The sequence below is a fragment of the Ovis canadensis genome, chromosome Y, assembly GCF_042477335.2.
Source record: "Ovis canadensis isolate MfBH-ARS-UI-01 breed Bighorn chromosome Y, ARS-UI_OviCan_v2, whole genome shotgun sequence".
NCBI classification, from domain to species: Eukaryota; Metazoa; Chordata; class Mammalia; order Artiodactyla; family Bovidae; genus Ovis; species Ovis canadensis.
Window position 1 is genome coordinate 13,905,959 of NC_091271.1, and position 21,006 is coordinate 13,926,964.

The 21,006-nt window shown below is 41.1% G+C and overlaps 1 pseudogene; it reads right to left on the bottom strand.

The window, feature by feature from the left end:
* Positions 1–12,682: 12,682 nt before the first annotated feature.
* On the bottom strand, positions 12,683–17,326 carry LOC138431324 (BCL-6 corepressor-like; annotated as a pseudogene).
* Between the last annotated feature and the right edge of the window lie 3,680 nt (positions 17,327–21,006).

Consider the following 21,006-nt stretch of genomic DNA (forward strand, 5'->3'; position numbering starts at 1 on the left):
TTGGAATACAGAATGAAGCAGAGAAAAGACTAATAGAGTTTTGTCAAGAAAATGCACTGGTCATAGCAAACACCCTCTTCCAACAACACAAGAGAAGACTCTACACATGGACATTACCGGATGGTCAACACCGAAATCAGATTGATTATATTCTCTGCAGCCAAAGATGGAGAAGCTCTATATGGTCAACAAAAACAAGACCAGGAGCTGACTGTGGCTCAGATCATGAACTCCTTATTACCACATTCAGACTGAAATTGAAGAAAACAGGGAAAACCGCTAGACCATTCAGGTATGACCTCAATCAAATCCCTTATGATTATACAGTGGAAGTAAGAAATAGATTTAAGGTCCTAGATCTGATAGAGTGCCTGATGAACTATGGAATGAGGTTTGTGACATTGTACAGGAGACAGGAATCAAGTCCATTCCCATGGAAAAGAAATACAAAAAAGGAAAATGGCTGTCTGGGGAAGCCTTACACATAGCTGTGAAAAGAAGAGAAGTGAAAAGCCAAGGAGAAAAGGAAAGGTATAAGCATTTGAACGCAGAGTTCCAAAGAATAGCAAGAAGAGATAAGAGAGCCTTCTTCAGCGATCAATGCGAAGAAATAGAGGAGATGAACAGAATGGGAAAGACTAGAGATCTCTTCAAGAATATTAGAGATACCAAGGGAACATTTCATGCAAAGAAAAGATCGATAAAGGACAGAAATGTATGGATGTAACAGAAGCAGAAGGTATTAAGAAGAGATGGCAAGAATACACAGATGAACTGTACAAAAAGTATCTTCACGACCCGGATAATCACAATGGTGTGATCACTCATCTAGAGCCAGACATCCTGGAATGTGAAGTCAAGTGGGCCTTAGAAAGCATCACTACGAACAATGCTAGTGGAGGTGATAGAATTCCAGTAGAGCTGTTTCAAATCCTGAAAGATGATGCAGTGAAAGTGCTGGACTCCAGATGCCAACAAATTTGGAAAACTCAGCAGTGGCCACAGGACTGGAAAAGGTCAGTTTTCATTCCAATCCCAAAGAACAGCAATGCCAAAGAATGCTCAAACTACTGCACTATTGCACTCATCTCACACGCTAGTAGAGTAATGCTCAAATTTCTCCAAGCCAGGCTTCAGCAATCCAGGAACTGTGAACTTCTTGATGTTCAAGCTGGTTTTAGAAAGGGCAGAGGAACCAGAGATCAAATTGGAAATATCCGCTGGATCATGGAAAAAGCAAGAGAGTTCCAGAAGCATATATATTTCTGCTTTATTGACTATGCCAAAGCCTTTGACTGTGTGGATCACAAAACACTGTGGAAAATTCTGGGAGAGATGGAAATACAGGCCACCTGACCTGCCTCTTGAGAAATCTGTATGCAGGTCAGGAAGCAACAGTTAGAACTGGACATGGAACAATAGACTGGTTCCAAATAGGAAAAGCAGTCCGTCAAGGCTGTATATTGTCACCCTGCTTATCTGACTTATATGCAGAGTACATCATGAGTAACGCTGGACTGGAAGAAGCACGAGCTGGAATCAAGATGGCCGGGAGAAGTATCAATCACCTCAGATATGCAGATGACACCACCCTTATGGCAGAAAGTGAAGAGGATCTAAAAAGCCTCTTGATGAAAGTGAAAGAGGAGATTGAACAAGTTGACTTAAAGTCAACATTCAGATGATGAAGATCATGGCATCTGGTCCCACCCCTTCATGGGAAAAAGATGGGGAAACAGTGGATACAGTGTCAGATTTTACTTTTGGGAGCTCCAAAATCACTGCAGATGGCGACTGCAGCCATGAAATCCAAAGATGCTTACTCCTTGGAAGAAAATTTATGAGCAACCTAGATAGCGTATTCAAAAGCAGAGGCATTACTTTGCCGGCTAGTCAAGGCTGTGGTTTTTCAAGTAGTCATGTATGGATGTGAGAGTTGGACTGTGATGAAGGCTGAGTGCCGAAGGTTTGATGCTTTCGAAGTGTGGTATTGGAGAAGATTCTTGAGAGTCCCTTGGATTGCAAGGAGATCCAACCAGTCCATTCCGAAGGAGATTAGCCCTGGGATTTTTTTGTAAGGAATGATGCTAAAGCTGAAACTCCAGTACTTTGGCCACCTCGTGCGAAGACTTGACTCATTGGAAAAGACTGATGCTGGGAGGGATTGGGGCAGGAGAAGCAGGGGACGACAGAGGATGAGATGGCTGGATGGCATCACTGACTCGATGGACGTGAATCTCGGTGAACTCTTGGAGTTGGTGATGGACAGGGAGGCCTGGCATGCTGCTATTCATGGGGTCACAAAGAGTCGGACACGACTGAGAGACTGAACTGAACTGATGCTTAAGAAACTCTGGATTAATCATTGCCCCTGAAAAAATTCAAACCTCTACACCTTACTATTACTTGGGGTTTGTTGTTAGTAGACAACGTATTACTCCCCAACTAACTCAGATCCATACTGACAATTTATCAACCTTAAATGATTTTCAAAAGCTCTTAGGTGATATGAATGTGGTTAGACCTTCCTTAGGCATTACTAATTATCAACTAAATTACCTATTTAATATTTTAAGGGAGATCCCGATTTAAATAGCCCTCGTTCACTTTCTCAAGAGCCATGAGAGGAATTCTATTTAGTGCAAAATAAATTACAAAAACAATTTCTTACTCACATCAAACTAGATTTACCTCTTGAATTATTTATACTCCCACCTCTCTTCATTCTCCCACAGGATTTCTTGACACGAATACCCAGTAGAATGGATCTATACCCATTTTACTGGAGTAAAGTCACTTACACCTACCTTGATTTAACTGTTCTAATCATTATCAGTGGAAGAAATAGGACTAAAATTCTAACTGGTTCTGATCCTCATAAAATTGCAATAAAATTATCAATAAATCACAATTTTGAGAATGCATTACAAACTTCTACCAGCTACTAAATAGCTTTTCTGGAATATTTTGGAGAAATTTCTTTTCATTATCCTTCTGGAAAGCTGTGAAATTTCTTCAAAAATACTGAATTTATTATTTCTCGCATTATCAGCTCACAGCCTATACCACAAGTTGAGGATTGTTTGTTTGTTTGTTTGTTTGTTTAATATGGCTGGGACTAAAAAGCTCCATTCTAGTTTCTTAAGGAAAATAAAGTATTTTATGCTAAATTTTATTCTGCTCAACAAAATGAATTATATGCTCTTATTCAAGTTATTTGCCTACATCCTTACCCCATTAATATAGTCCCTGACTCTTTACATTCAGTTTTTGAATTAAAAAGCATATCAACCTCTACCATAAAATCCAATCAACCTATTATTCAACAACTCTTTCTCAAAATACATCTGTTGTTTGAAACTGCAATTCTCCCACTTACACTACACCTATTGGAGCACATTCTTGCCTTCCCAGCACCATGACTCATGGTAATGAGCGGGCTGATAAACTGGCTTCCTTTGCTACTCCAGAGGAACAGCATGTTCCGTTGCATAACAAGGCTGGCTCCCTACACCAGCTGCGGAGAATCCCATACCACCAGGCTAAAGAAATTTTTAGTAATTGCTCTACTTGTAGACGCCTACGTCTTCGACCGATTGCACAAGGTACTAGTCCTCGCAGTTTGCAACCTAATGAACTATGGCAAATGGATGTAACTCATTCCCCTGAACTTTCTCCATTTTATTTCTTGTCTATCTGTATTGACACTAATTCTTTTATCTGGGCCATGCCTCTTCATGGTGAGGCTACACAACATGTTATAACTCACTTATTAGCTTGTTTTACTGTAATGTAACCTCCCAGTTCTATAAATACAGACAATGGCTCTGCCTATATTTCTAGACACTGTAAACAATTTTTGCAATCTTTTTCTATTAAACATATTACAGGTATTCCTTATAATCCACAGGCACACGGCATAGGCATAGTCGAATGAGCACATCACACACTAAAGTTGCAAATTAAAAAAAAAAATTTAAAGGAAGAATACACAGGAACACTACTGTCTTCCTTATCTAAAGCAGACTAGACTCCAACATAAGATATTTTATAAATCTATAACTATTGTTAATACAGCTTTATTTCTTTGTTTTAAATTTTTTACACTTACCACAGGAAGATATCTTAACAAGAGCATAAAAGCATTTCGAGGAATTGAAGGACACTTCTCTTCCTCTGCCCATTTAGTACTAAGACGGGTTAATGAAACAAAGGGAATCTGGGGAAATAATCTTACAGGGAAAGGGGTAAGCTTGTATTTCCCCAAATGGATCCAATGAACTCACATGGCTTCCTCTTCAGAAGATTCAACCCAAGGGGGCCCCTGGCCTTCAAATGGAGACAGGACAACAAGGACCCCAGGAGGAAGAAATTCCAATATGGCCCATGGCGGCTCTGAAAATCTCTGGCAAGTGTCGCCCTCGGCAACATCAACCCTATGATCTCCCCACTTGGGGACAAATGGAAACTCTTATTGATCGAGCTGAAAATTTGGTCTCTCAACAGGGAATTTCTTGGAGTCCTGAATACATTCTCCTGGCAATGCTCAGTCTCTTGGCCTGTGCCTCCCCTGTTCGAGCTGTAACTAATCATACTTGCTGGGCTTACATACCCAATCCCACTCTACTACAGGTGGTTGAATGAATGGAGAGAGGACCAAACATTTCAACTAATGACTCTATACATACACCTTCTTCCTGGAGCATTATAGGGCCCTCACACCCTGAAGAAGAAGGAAAACTAATTAATATTTCTCTGGGTTATGAAGTCCTTCCTTTGTGCATGGGCCCAGCAGAATTATGCATAAACATTAGCAGACAAGCTTGGGGTTTTGCCCTGCATCCCAAAAAGGATTTGGGGATAATAATTGCTTAGATTATTTACTGCCCTTTCTTTGTCTGTGAACCATGTTTGTACTACTGAGACTTTAGGGAAGGAGTTAGGGAAAGAACAAAGAACATTATGCAAACGGTTTACTTGAAAGAACTTTACATATACCCCTTTCGTTGGGACAAATGTCAAGCCAAATCAGGAAAATTAATGGTTGTGGCTAATCATACAATTTTTGATTGGAGACCCCATGGTATGTGGTTATTTAACTGCTCAGAAGATGTTAACAGCACTGTGTGTGACTATGCTACTCAAGTGGCATGGGAAATTAATGACACTATGATGGAGCATTACCATGACAAAAGACTTCTTGGGTGGCTTGACAGTGGATTAGCCCCACATCGTCCTAGGATCGTCCTCGTTACACAGAGTGGGCCTGGACAAAGGGATAGTTGGAAACTTGCTGCAAGCACTGAAGAACTTGGAACTTGGACCGGACATTTCACAGGGACCAGTCGTAGTCACAATAACTATTTTGTTCACTATAATCAATCATATTTTAAAACAGGCCTGTGTCACACTTCCTTTTGTTATAGATATTAAAAAATACAATTTAATAAGACTTTACGTTCTGTAACTTGTATTAATGGCCCACTATACACTTGTCTTAACTCCTCTATTTCTTTAAGAAATGATTCCCTTTTGATTAGTTGATCTCAATGTAATTTGTGGTTACCAATAAATCTCCAATGACCCTGGGAAGGAGGCCCCATGGCTGGACTTGCTTTCAGATTATTTACCAAATTGCTCCAAAGATCTAAACAATTCGTTGGATTGCTTGAATCTTGGCATTTTGGGGTTAATTGCTATTTGCACCACTGCTTCTGTCACTGGTGCTGCTTTACATATCTTGATTCAATCACATAATTTTATCCACAATTGGACTGAAGATGCTCATAATAAGCGGGTTACTCCAGATCAGGTAGATGAGGATATACAAGAGGAAATACAGGAACTAAAAACAGCCATCAAATGGGTCAGAGATCAACTAATAGATTTGCAAAAACAAGTGATACTAAAATGTGATTGGAATTCTACTCAATTTTGTGTTACTCCTCTTCATTTCAAACATAGTGCCTACAATTGGGAACAAAGCAAAATTTCAGTTACAAAACATACATGATAATGCCTCCCTGAATGTACAATTACAGCAAAAGGAAATCTTTGAAACCTTTTCTAAATGTCTGCCCTCTTTCACTAATTTGGAAACTTTAGCTGAACAACTAGCTGGTCAATTTTCTGGGCTAGATCCACGAGGGTGGTTTCAAAGTATTACCCACAGCATCGGGTCTGGGAACTGTAACTCTGGTAATTGTCCTGGTAATTGTATTTGTTGTTTATCGTTGCCTTTCTATAAGGTTGGTTAATACTAGACAAACTCAATTGGTCAGGACGTTTTTTACAAATATAATGAAATAGGGGGAATTGTCAGAAAGCGTTTAACAGGAAGCTTCCTGTGTGCTCTTTTGGATCTATCATGAATTCTCTGTTCCTTACAGAGTGGTAAATCGCTCCTGGGACTGAGGAATGCATGCATTTGCTTCGTTAGTTTTTCCACACAGTGATAAGTAACTATTTACAATCCACTTCCTTTTTGTGAACCATACGGTGAAAGTGATTATTTACAACCCACTCTCTTTTTGATATGGATTGCCTTGGGTTTCCTTGATAATTTGTAAGTCTGGACTTTTGATCTTTATCTCTGCTGAAAATAGCTACCTTGTAAGACAGTATACACACCCACACTACATTGAATAAAACATCTTTGCTCCATCAGAGCTTGGGTTCCTGTGTCTTTCTTTTGTACTTTATTTCATTCTTTCTTTCTCTGTCTCTCTCTGTCTCTCTCTCTGTCTATTTCTCTGTCTTTAATGTCTGTCTGTCTGTCTGTCTGTCTGCCTGTCTGTCTCTCTCTCTCACCGGCAAATTCACTGGAGCATAGAAACCCATCGTGCTCACTCTCTGGCCTGGTCTTCTAAAACCCTCTCGAGAAGGGTCCCTTCCTTGTGCCTTCATCCCCTTGAGAGGGTGCCCAGTGCCTACGTCAGTGTCACAAGCCCTGTGTCAAGGACTTTTTTGGTTTTCTTGGTAAATCAGGGAATATCAGCCTCTCTCTTTTACTTTCTAGCCGTTGACTCCAGACCACCAGGTTCTTGTCCATTAAAGAACCTCAACACTCCCCCAGGTCACCTCCATCTCCTCCCTCTGCATTCTCTTCTCTACTTAACCCTGTAAAACTCTCTCGGTGTTCCGGGCTGTGGTGAACACTGAGGGAACTGCTCACAATCTAGACAGGTCCCTCTCCTGTGACTACCCCTCCTCTCCTCCTGGTCACCTCTATTTCCTTCCTCCCACTTCGCTTCTCTATCAGTTCAGTTCAATCACTCAGTCGTGTCCGGCTCTTTGCAACTTCATGATTTGCAGCACGCCAGGCGTCCCTGTCCATCACCAACTCCCGGACTTCACTGAGACTCACGTCCATTGAGTCCGTGATGCCATCCAGCCATCTCATCCTCGGTCTTCCCCTTCTCCTCCTGCCCGCAATCACTCCCTGGATCAGAGTCTTTACCAATGAGCCAACTCTTTGCATGAGGTGTCCAAAGTACTGGAGCTTCGGCTTTAGCATCATTCCTTCCAAAGAAATCCCTGGGTTGATCTCCTTCAGAATGGACTGTTTGGGTCTCCTTGCAGTCCAAGGGACTCTCAAGAGTCTTCTCCAACACCGCAGTTCAAAAGCATCAATCCTTCAGTGCTCAGCCTTCTTCACAGTCCAACTCTCACATCCATACATGACCACAGGAAAAAACATAGCCTTGACTAGACAGACCTTAGTTGGCAAAGTAATGTCTCTGCTTTTGAGTATGCTGTCTAGGTTGTTCATAACTTTCCTTCCAAGGAGTAAGCGTCTTTTAATTTCATGGCTGCAGTCATCATCTGCAGTGATTTTGGAGCCCCCCCCCAAAATTAAGTCTGACACTGTATCCACTGTTTCCCCATCTATTTCCCATGAAGTGATGGGACCAGATGCCATGATCTTTGTTTTCTGAATGTTGAGCTTTAAGCCAACTTTTTCACTCTCCTCTTTCACTTTCATCATGAGGCTTTTTAACTCTGCTTCACTCTCTTCCATAAGGGTGGTATCATCTGCATATCTGAGGTTATTGATATTTCTCCCGGCAATCTTGATTCCAGCTTGTGTTTCTTCCAGTCCAGCGTTTCTCATGATGTACTCTGCATATAAGTTTAATAAGCAGGGTGACAATATACAGCCTTGACGCCTCCTTTTCCTATTTGGAACCAGTCTGTTTTTGCATGTCCCGTTCTAACCATCTAGTCAAATCTATGGTTTTTCCAGTGGTCATGTATGGAAGTGAGAGTTGGACTATAAAGATAGCTGCACACAGAAAATTGATATTTTGAAACATGCTGCTGGAGAGGACTCTTCAGATTTCCTTGGACTGCAAGGAGATCCAGTCACTCCATCCTAATGGAGATCAGTCCTGAAATCTTCACTGGAAGGACTCATGTTGAAGCTAAAATGCCAATGTGTTTCTTCCGCCACCTGATGCGAAGAGCTGACTCATTGGAAAAGACCCTGATGCTGGGAAAGATTGAGGGCAGGAGGAGAAGGGGATGACAGAGGATGAGATTGTTGGATCGCATAACAGACTCAATGGACATGGGTTTGGGTGGACTCCAGGAGTTGGTGACAGACTTGGAGGCCTGGCATGCTGCAATTTATTGGGGTTACAGAGGGTTGGACATGACTGAGTGACTAATCTGAACTGAAAAATCTTAAATGGAAAACAATCGTGTGTGTGTGTGTGTGTGTGTGTGTGTGTGTGTTTCAATACCTGTGATGTATAAACTAACACAGCATAGTAAATCACTTATATTTCAATTAAAATCTGGAAAAAAAAATGTCTACTTTGCCAAATGTCTACTTTGTCTACTTTGACTCATTCGAGAAGATTTTGCTATTAATATGGATACTCATTGTTCATGAAGCACTTTCCACTTATCTGAGGGCCACTGCTAGTACCCAAGCAAGACAAGCCACTAAGCTTGTGGGCACTACAGTGACATTAGCACCATATATAAGAAGGTGTTGAGTAATTTGGAACCATCTACTTGCACAAGCTTCATGGAAGGCACAGTAACCTGCATTATCTTGAAAATGCACATCATAAATCTTGTTTTCCAGGCAGTACAAGACCAATCACTGTATAGAGAAGAAAGGATGTGATCAGATCACACATAGTGAAATTCAAAGATATCTATACTCAGGGCTAAATTGCACTGTAACATAAGTAAGCAAGATCCACGTTGGTGAAAGGACAAGAGCATATATGAAAGTCTTGATGATGGCAAAAGTGTTGTATTGATAAATACGAAACCATGCCCATTTGGTGGGTGTACTCAACAGGTGGTTGGGGGATATGACAATACAAGTTTAGATAAAAATATGAAAAAACAATAAATAAGAATAGGTTAAACGAGCTAAAGAATAACCCAAAACTTAAGGAGGGAAGGACATACACAGGAGCCAGGTCATCAATCTCATGAAAGATCAGAGTGCAGGAAGAAAACACTTCTGTTTTTTATATAAATGACGTGTGACCCTATATTCTCCACACAACATTTCAAATAATATCAGCGTCTAATTGCTTCAGGCTCCATCCCAGTTCAGGTTTAATCCATGTAATAGTTTTTATTTATTAACATTAATGATACATCAAGTAACATTGATGATATTAACAATAGTGAATATTTCAAGTCTGTATTTTGTCACCTTGTTTATTTAGCATATTTGCAGGGTACATGATGTGAAATGCCAGGCTGGATGAAGCAGAAGCTGGAAACATGACCGCCGGAAGAAATAACTTCACGTATACAGCTGATGCCACCCTAACTGCAGAAAGTGAAGAGGAACCAAAAAGCCTCGTGATGAAAGTGAAGAAGGAAATTAAAAAGTTGGCTTAAAACTCAACATTAAAACAATTAAGGTCATGGCATCGGATTCTGTCACTTCGTGGCAAATAGTTGGGGTAACAATGGAAACCGTGATAGACTGTATTTTCTTGGGCTCCAAAATCACTGCAGATGGTGATTGCAGCCATGAAATTAACAGATTCTTGCTCCTTGGATGAAAAGCTATGGCCAATTTAGCAGTATTTAAAAGCAGAGACCCTAGTTTGCCAACAAAGGTATGGGTAGTCAAAGCTATGGTTTTTCCAGTAGTCACGTTTGGATGTGAGAATTGGACCATAAAGAGCGCTGAGTGCCGAAGAATTCATGCGTTTGATCTGTGGTGCTGCAGAAGACTCTGGAGAGTCTTTTGCACTGCAAGGAGATCAAGCCAATCAATCCTAAAGAAAATCAGTCCTGAATATTCACTGGAAGCACTGACTCTGAACCTGAAGCTCCAATACTTTAGCCACCTGAAATGAAGAACTAATTTCTTAGAAAAGACCCTGATGCTGGGGAGGTTGAAAGCAGGAGAAGGGGACGACAGAGAATGAGATGGTTGGATGCATCTCTGACTGACTCAATGGATCTGAGTTTGAGCAAACCATAGGAGTTGGTAATGGATAGGGAAGCCTTGAGTCTTGTGTGTGGCAGTCCACGGGGTGTCAGAGTCAAACCTGACTGAGCAGCTGAACTGAACATTAATGATAGGGCTCAACATATACATTTCATGTATGAAATAAAAACGTGTGCCCCTACTTTTTCTGTTCTCTGTAAACTGTTTCCATTAAATCTCTGTTATCAATTTTATTTCTTTGGTATGTTAAAATATCAGCCAGTAGTTAATTAAAACAGGAGGTTGTAAAAAGTTGAGTGACATTTAATGTTAACTATGAACTTTAGTTACTAATAACATAATATTCGTATATCAGTTATAGCAAACATTCATAATAGAAATTTTAGGAGGAAAAGATTGTATGGGAACTCTGTATTTATCCTCAATTCAATAAAATTAAAACTCCTAAAGGTATAAATGGCTTATTAAAAATATAAATATATTTACACACATTCTTCCAGGACACAGGGCAGCAACTTCTTCAATGTTTTATTACCTTGGTTAAAGTTTCAAATAGAACAACATCTGCCATCAGAAAACAAGGCAGTGTTTCCCTTCAAGTCAAACTGAGCAGAGATCTGTCTGTCAGGTTCTGAAAATGGTGATGTAAACAACATAGACAGAGGGTACAGGGAACCCAACACTTTTGGTAAGGTGGAGCTGTAAGGGGTCACAGGAAGACACTCTATGACAACCGGTAAATAACTCACTTATAACATGTGAAACAGGGGGTCACTCTAGGCATTCACAGTTGGGAGGTATGTTGTGAGCAGCTTTTTTTTCGCCCTTTCAAAAGACACATCAACTAAAAAGGACCCCTCAGCTGGTAGGCAACAAGAATCTTCCATTTGTTCAATCTGTGAATCCAATGTGACATGCTGGTAAACCTGGCTACTCGCATACGGTTACCTTGGGCGACTGTGCAGCTCCTTTCCAAAAAAAGAGGAGGAAGTATGGTGGCAACTCCAGTGTGACCAAGTCCTTGGAAAGATGGGGGATGGCTATGGAACCATACTGGTAAAATGGGCAAGAAATTTGATGCAAACTGTTAGTCCTTGTCTCATCTGACCTTGGTTATTCCTGCACTCGTTGAAACAGAGGTCTGGCCACCAACATTTCCACAACCCTGCTGCCTTACTGCCTACCTGGCAGACATGATGCACATCTCACCCCAATATCTATGTATTCACAAGCAAGCCAACAACAGGGTTAATAACTTATCTCCCCTTGCTAATGAGAATTCAGAAGGGTTCATTTCCACAAACCCTGGGTTAGGTCAACTTTTGCAGCAGAGATATGTGGAAAAGATTAGAGGATGTCAAAGCAATTCACCTAGTTAAACAAAGTGAATTTTCATGACAAGGCTTTCTTTTCATCCTTAAAAAAGTCACCAACAGAATCACAGCACAAGCGCAGTTATTACTGATACAAACATTGTGGTAGGATACCTAGCTCAGTTTGTAATATGAGGAGGCTTTGTTTCGTATTTCATCTCCTCCCCCATCCTCGTCCAGCCAGGCACTCTCCCACCTCATGTCAAGTAGCAGCTGCAAGTAATTTCCAAATTGAAATGCCAACAAGTACACCCACCTCATAGCCAAGTTAGCAGCCTGCTGCAGCAGGGTCTCTCCAGCATTCTTATTAGCACTAAGTCTCCGTGCTTCTGGAGGTAGAGGGCAAGACTGCGTCATCTGTGGAAGTAAACCTGAACACAGTGGCTGCAAGGACTGGTCCTGCTTGGCTGGTGACTGATCGTACTTAGAAGTGAGCCTGGGCTGATTTCTGAATCTCTGGATGGTTACCTGTCATGAAACCAGGCAGTGCAAACATTTAAGGCCATCTTCCAACACTTGCATTTTTCCCCTCTCTCTGACATATAAAACTAACATAAGGTAATTTTCCTTTTCACTTGTTTGGATGTGGGACAGATGTCAAGGGGGTGTAAGGGGAAGAGATTTGTCTAACGAGTTTGAAATTTCATCACCACTTAGGAGACATGGTCCTTTGAATGCAGGACTGAACTTGGAAAAGGAGGTCAGAAAAAGAAAAGCTTTTTTTTTTTTTTTTTCCTGAGAAGCAATAACAGGTGGGCAAACACTGATCTGTGGAATGCCTACACAACCATCATTTAGTAGAGGATATCAAAAGGTACCTTGTCATCTGCATTGTCCCTTGTCATTGAAGTGCACTGTCTGGGCCCCTAAGGAATTAGGTGTTTGATTTTGCACAGTCTCTTCCCAGATGGTTTCTCAATGTCATCTGTGTTTTCCTGGCAATCCTCTTGTTCATTTGTGAGCAGTACATCTGGCTTTTGGCTTTCTTTAATTCTCCGCTGTTTGGTATGCTTTTTAAGCCTGATGTAAAGTTTGTCTGGGTTTGAATTTGATTGCCTGCAATAATGGATAAAAAGATTCTTTATGGGTAGGGAGTCAAGAGAATACAGGAAAGCCTAAAAGGGGGTGAAGGAGTGTCTTTAGGGAAAGGAGAAAAATGGATTTCAAGTTTTAGCTGGTACAGAAAATAAGCCTTCTGTAAACACTGATCACTTCAGTTTACAAAGACAATAGTAATTTAACTTCAAAACCTTAATATTTTAATTAGTTGACGTTCAAACAGCAAACAAGTTAATCCACAGAATGCCAAATGTCAACACTATTTAAAGGGCTGGAGCAGGAGTCAGCTATGCACACTTTTCCAATCCCACTTTGTGGGCTCAGATGCAAGACAGTCCCAAACAAGGTCAATCAGTCTATGTTATCAGGAAGCAGGAAACTAATTCGGTAAGAAGGTGAAATGAAGGTGCTGTCAAGCTACAGGGCTCAATAAGACATCTTCCTCAGCAGCGATAGTCTGGGTAAAGAAAGGCCCAAGAAATAAAGCTCCCTCCTTTCAAACGAGCTTCTCAGTAAACATTCCAGAGGGAAGTATGGAGGCTAGTAGGATCTCATGGGAAAAACTACTCACCTAACCACATGCTACTCAATCAACTTCAGTGTCATTCAGGTTCCTCCAACTCCCTCCATCACAGACGGTAGGTGACCAACCCACCCTCCAGGAGTGGCCCCCACACACCTTGTTCATCGTCTTTGGATTTGACAGAATTTTCCAACCAACTTTCGTTACATCTGGCCTCTGCCCTCTTTCTGCTGGGTGTCTCCTTAGATATTTTACTGCCCTGAGGCTTAAAGACCTGGGTTACTTTCTTCCTGCCTTGCTGGCCATAGTTGCTCTCTGCTGCCAATGTCTGCTGCTCTCCAAGGTGCACGTGGTGTTGCTTTGGGTGATAGGGCCCTGTTAATTTAATGCTCAGCTTCTGGTTAGTCAGCTCACTGTACTGTGAGTTTTCTAAGTGGTTAGAGGAAATGCTTGTCATTTCCCTCTAAGGTCAGTCGTTCTTTGGAGAAATAACTGCAAAGTAATCAAAAAGTACCCTAGCAGTAAGGGTCAGACTGTCATACATCTGTACGGGAGCCCCTGGTAGCTTAGACAGGAAAGAATCTGCCTGCAGTGCGAAAGACCCAGGTTGGATCCCTGGGTCAGGAAGAGCCTCTAGAGAAGGAAGTGGCAACCCACTCCAGTATTCTTGCCTGGAGAATCCTATGGACGGAGGAGCCTGGCAGGCAACAGTCCAAGGCGTCACAAAGAGTCAGACACAACTGAGTGACTTCACTTTCACCGTATATCTGTAATGGCAGTACAGTAAAGGAGGGAGGTCTCGTCACTATCTTTGCTGCAGGTTGCAAAGACTTGGGACAATTTGAGTATTTTCTTTGGCTGTCTTTCAGCCTGAGCATCTGATGAGGTGTAAAAGGAGGTATGAGCAGGATACCTGGAGCCTGTGGGTTCTATGTAATCGTATACAATATTGCCCTGGAGTTGGTAAGAGAACAGAGCCATTCACTTCTCTACCCCAAGACTTCGCCTGGACATTGAGAGGCTAGAGTAAGCACCATGTCTTCTTTCAGTTCCTTTTCGGCTTCCTGCAACTAAGCTTTTGGGACTCGTTTCTGCTTGGCTTTTGGCAAAGGGTCTTCTGGAAGCTCTTCCACAGTGTCACCTGAGACACTGTGCTTCTGTCCAGCATGTGAGTGAGGTTATGAGGCATCTTCAAGTCCATCTGTTTGGATGGTGTCTCATTTTCAGGCTCCCTGTCCATCAGGTCCTTCTCCACAGGAAGATCTCTGTCCTGAGGGACCTTGAAGAGATCCTGTTTTTGTTTTTGTTTCTACTGCTACACTCACCTGGAGAAGGGAGACAATAATACAAAATTGAAGGCCCAAAAGTCACCAGGAGAATGGAAGATCTGGGGAGCAGGTGAAAGATCCCATATTAAATGGCAATGCCTTATCTCCTATACTGACCAGATCTGTAACTATCATTTTTATAGCTGGGGGCGTGAAAACAAGAAAAGAACATGAAGCATCCATTGTATTTGTTCCTTTCCTTTCACAGCAAAATCCTACAAAGACAATACTGATCTTAAAATCTGTATGAAGACATGCTGAACTTCACATTTTGTAATGAGTGAAGGCTGATGTAATAAAGAGGCCAAATATTTACCAAATATGAGCTACAGTGCTGGGGTCCAGCCCTGGTGGATCCAGGGAATTCGAAGGTGGGGACGGAGTCGGCATCCTTGGAAAAATACATATTTAATTACAGACATATAGAAAGATTAGAAACGGATAGTGTAGAAGGAAAATTAGTGGAGAAAAATAGGCTGAATAACTTGGTTTATGTGGAATAGCATCCATGCTCCAGATAGGAATTCAGCCAGAAAAACGGGGAGCAAGAAAGAAATGACATGGGGGAATCAGTTTTTTGCGGAAAGTGATCCAATTTCTCTGTTTTGGGGTTTGCCTATATACCTTTTGTTACACATAGGGATGAATACAGAGTCACGTGGGGGTCAGCAGTCCTGACCTTTATCAAAATCAGGTGCTTCATGTAAAAAGGTCGTAGGGATTCTACATCATCTTCTGGCCATGAGTGAGACCTGCTGACATTTTATGATCGTTTCCTTCTGATAACCAAAAAACTTATTTCTTCCAAGGGTGTTTTTTCTTAAACTAGGCACCACCCTCCAAATAAAGTTACATTCCTATAGGGTGAGGGGGTAGTGAGTTACAATATAGAAAGGAATTTATTTAATCCAAGGCTAACATGATTAATCTTAAAGGTTAATGCTTATTTCTCCTATATGCTTAAAGGTTAATACTTATTTCTCCGATATGCTAGTTATATTCATTATAACGGCAGGGGACATGGAGATTTAGCAGCAAACATCAACGCAACAAATGAAAATCCTTTCACCACTGCTCCCCTTAAGATCTATTTAGTCTTAAAATAGTGATAAAGTTACATTTTTACATAGCAAGGACACAGTGGTTTATAACAAAGTACGGTGATCTATTACAAAAGAGAAAATGCATTAACTCAAAAAGTCTAGTCTTGCTAAACTTAAAAACTACTATATTTCCTTTTCTATATTCCAAATACGTTGATTCATATATTCCCAGGTGCCTAAGCATATGGAGGCCTGGTGGCAATCAATGACTCAACAATGAGAAAAGCCCTATGCTAATTAAGACTCTCAAAATACTCCAAAACTCTCTGTGCTGTTTACGGTTAGAAGGTAGTAAACAATCATGTGGCAGGAGTATGGGTAATCCCGTCACACAAGCTAGTCTGTCAACAGAGAGGCTTGACCTGAGACACCCTTGTCCCACCCAGGGCAGGGAATTAGCAGCAATTAATGGCACAACAAATGAAAAACCCTTCTCCAATGTAATTCCTAACCAACCCGCTATACTAATAATTTCCAACTTCCCAAAAGAATTTGCCTTTAGTAAATCTAAAACATCTCATGTCGCTCAGATTGGGAGGCTGTAAACAATCACATGTGGCTGGATGAACCTATACAGGGGGGCTAGATAACCTTCAGAGGAGTCCATCAGCTGAAACACTCTTGTCACGCCCAGGAATTTTTATTGACTTGGAGCTGCAAGTTAACTCCTTCTCTGAGAGAAATGGTAATGCGGGAGAGCCCGCTGTAAAGTCAGAGGTGTAGGTGACAGCATAAAACAGACTCTGGTTTTGGGGTAGATGCTCGGGAACAGGGGGTGTCCTGAGGCTTTATCATGCCTTTGTGTATGCCAAGCCTCCTTCCTCATGACCTTCGCCATGGGTGGAGTTCCTCACGCTGGCCCCCGACACTATAGAAAGAAAACTGGTAATGTACTTGGTTCAACAGGGCAAATTATGAAGAAAAAATAAATCATGGATGGAACTCTTTAGCAAAGTTTCTAATTGTATCTACAAAATTCACAGGCAACGTCACAGCAGTCAATCTGATTACAGTGAAATTCTCTGTCCGCTTTTCTCTCAAACTTTTAGGGGAAATTTTTATTACTGAAACCATGTAACTCCTCTCGTTTCCTGTGCAAGAGGAATTTTCTTCATACCTATACATGCAACACTATGCCTGACATTCTTTCCGCATTCCTGCACATGCAACTACTTAAACGTATCCCAAAGACAAATTCCCATCCTTTTGTTGTCACATATGCCCTCTGACTCAATGCAGCTTCAGATTCCAAGTGAACATTTTACATTTCAACTTCAAGTGTCGTGTAGTTACCTATCATATAGTTGCTGCTATCTCTGTTAGCAGTTTCAACTGTGTATAAATAGACATTATTCTCAAAGAGGAGGTTTTCTCCTTAAGGTTTCACTTTCATTCAAACTTAGTAAAACTGAAATTAGTTTATATTTCACCTGCCTGACTTTTTCACTAGCGTCTTCTACCCACAGAAAATATCCAGGGGGTTTGTGAGCACTTATTTCATACATGTTGGCAAACAGATTCACTGGGGTGGGGTCAGGGGAGGGGACCTTCATCTTCCTGTTCCTCCTTAGACAAGAGCACTTATAAAAAGTGAGCCATCTCCCTGTCTTCTTCAGGCTTCCCATCTGGTAAAAACTGAAGGAATGAAGATGGCGCTTCATCACCCTCTAGGTCTAGGAGCATGCAGCACATGTGTCACCATTCCCACTCAGCCAGATCACCTCCTGCCTTATTCTCAAGGACAGAAAGGATGAAATCCGTGCTTCCTCGTTCTGAACTATGATCAGAAAACCTGTACTGCTAAAGTCATGGTCCACTGAAACAACAAAGCCATACCCATAATTTGTGCTCTGTCCTTGGAGAAGGCGATGGCACCCCACTGCAATACTCTTACCTGGAAAATCCCATGGACAGAGGAGCCTGGTAGGCTGCAGCCCATGGGGTCTCAAAGAGCCAGACACGACTGAATGACTTCACTTTCACCTTTCACTTTCACTTTACACTTTCCTGCATTGGAGAAGGAAATGGCAACCCACTCCAGTGTTCTTGCTTGGAGAATCTCAAAAGAAGGGGGAGCAACCAGGCTGCTGGTGGGCTGCTATCTTTGGGCTTGAACTGTAGCCCACTAGGCTCCTCTGTCCATGGGGATCCTCCAGGCAAGAATGCTGGAATGGGTTGCCCTGCCTTCCTCCAGGGGATCGTCCCAAGCCAGGGATCAACCCCATGTCTGCCTCACTGCAGGTAGATTCTTTACTGTCTGAGCCACCTGGGAAGCCCACCCATAGTTAGTTGTTTTCTTTGTTTCACAAGAGGCTCTTTTCCCAAACTAGATCCATCCACACTTTCACCCAAAGCAATGCAGTATGAGAAACAAATATAAAATAACTGACACCTTTTCAGTACTGCCTTCTTAGATCGAAGATTCCGATTCTCTTAAATGAAGCCTCCCGAGGTATTTCTCATTATCCTCCTAAAGAACACATCTGACTATCAAGTTAACAGGCTATCTGAGCTGCTTGGAAGAGAAGCTGCACAGCAAATTTCTGCAGATCTCAATTTGGACTTTTGTAAATGAGGTCATTTCAACCACTATCCAAATGACTCCAGTTGAGGACAAAGAGATACACAAAGAGATATGCAGGAGTACTGACCATGACAATCTGTCACTGTTGCTACTTTTCTAAGTATAGAGAATCACATCTCCTTTGCCTTACAGTCTAGGCTGAGGTGATCATGTCTATGTTTTAACACTTGCTTTCCGCAGCACAGTCATATGACTCAGAGCTCATATGTCCCATAATTCATCATGTTGTACCATACAGTTACCTCACAAAAGGATCACCATGATGACATTTATAATTCATCGTAGAAACAAACCAGCACAGCAACCTCTCTATTATTGAGCCACGCCCCGTTAGATGGAAGCAAAATGGAAAAGTACTGATTAAGACTACCCAACGGTTTAAAATCCCAGCAATGCAGGTAATTTTAGAGACCCCAGCAAATCCTAACTTTGTTAAAAAATTTATATCCTTTACGAAAGAAGTACCAGCACTCTCTGTTCAAAGCTCTAATGTAAAAAACATACACATGGTCTTATGGAAGAGAGGTTTCCTGACCACGAAGCTTCATGAAGCTCTTTGATTTAGTCTTTTTTTCCAGTTCCTGCCCAGGCACTTCTATTGAGCAGGTCCTAGGTTTGCTCAAGCAAAAGAGTTGGCATAGGAGACCATAACTGCATTTTTCGAAAAGAAGGTATGAATCTACTTTGGCAGTTCAGCTAATGATTCCTATTTGTGCATTTACTAGTTTAGTTAACATAATTAACCTACTGACTTCTAAAGTGAAATTTTTATTCAACTGCCAGCATGCAGGAAGCTCAGGCTTCCCTGGTGACTTGAATGCTGAAGAATTTGCCTGCAGTGAAGGTGAACTCGATTTTATTCCCGAGTTGGGAAAATCCCTTGTAGAAAGGCATGGCAATCCACTCCAGTATTCTAGTCTGAAGAATCCCCATGGACGGAGAAGGCCAGCAGGTTACCATCCAAGGGGTCGCAAAGAGTCAAACACAACTGTGGGACTAAGCACACCTATACACTCGCTCGCAGATTAAATTAAAATCTTCAGCACTGTATTTTCAAATATAGGTTTTATTTTTTTTTTCTTTAGGCACCTGTCACAGAGATGTACCTGGAGATTTTTTTTTGTAACTTCAGAGTCAGTGCTTCTCTTAAAAACGATGTGTCTCAAGAACCTCTTTTGGGGGCACAATAAATTTCAGAGACCATCAGTTCTTCATTCTACTACCTGAAAGAGCAAGGTATTTTTCCTTGCAGGCACTAAACTGAAACTGAACTTGTTTCTCTCACTTCTCTCAATTCTGAGAATAGAGTCAAACCTGTTCTCATAGATGCGGTATCACAAAGTACTTATATCTCTCTGTGTCATTCCGGTCAGCAATGCCCTCCAGGGCTACCAACTTCAGCTTTTTATCCGGATTTTCTTTCACTCTTTACCAGGTAACAGGGCTGAACTTACTAATTTCAGAATCTCTTGCTTCAGGCTGGCTTCACTTTCTATCATCTCCAGCTGTGGGGACTGCATCATTGAATGCTCGAAAGAAAATAAATTCAGACTCCCCCTCCTCCCCCCCACCCCCCCACACACAAAAAAAACATATCAAAACTATTTTAGGTGCCTTATCTTTAGAGTTGGCGAAGGAAATGGCAATCTACTCCAGCACTCTTGCCTGGAAAATCCCATGGACGGAGGAGCCTGATAGGCTATATAGTCCATGGGGTTGCAAAGAGTCGGATACGACTGAGCGACTTCATTTTCACTTTCACTATCTTTAGGATAGTATCTTCCAAAAAAAAGAAAAAAAATATATATATATATGCCTGAAACCAACAATGATTTATGAAATAAAGCTGTTCTATCATATACTCATAAATTTTGGTATGAAGGTATATATTCTATGTGAATGTACATTCAGAGAATATACTTGCAAAAACAATATTCTTTTTCTCAGATAAATAGAAAAGAACAATCAAATATAAAAGAGAGTAGCAAGAAGTGATGTCCAAGGAACAAAGGTGAGCATAGGTATAAAATTCCCTTCAAATATTTGGCAGTAAAATTTAACTCTAAAGGTTTATGTAATATCATAATAAAAGTAATTTGTAAGAATAAATTTGGAAAACTATCTGATGATAAGCAGCAGGTAGGCATAAATACTGTCCTTCTGTAATCCTTATGTAATTAAGGATCAGGTATATAATTCTCAAATTTCATAAACATGAGCTAATATTTTTTCATGACATTACAAAAATAATTTGGTTTTATTCATTTTTCAGATAATGATAAAAGTCTTGGTAAATTCCTGTATGAATCATAATTCACTACTATGCGAGAGGTGTGTTCTTACATAGATATGTGAATCCTGTATAACTACCAGACTTGTGGCTGCTACACATTTTCTCCAAATATCACATAACACATTCTGAACATCAATGTAAACAAATGCTAACAGCATAGAAAGTAAAATAACTGATAAACATCATGAAACCTTTAAATATCCTCTGCAATTATTAAAACTTCTGGTATTAGCATTCAAGTGAAGTTTTTTTTTAACCTGAAGCATCTAAATTCTACTATGTAGTTTCCCTTATTGGACACACTTCAT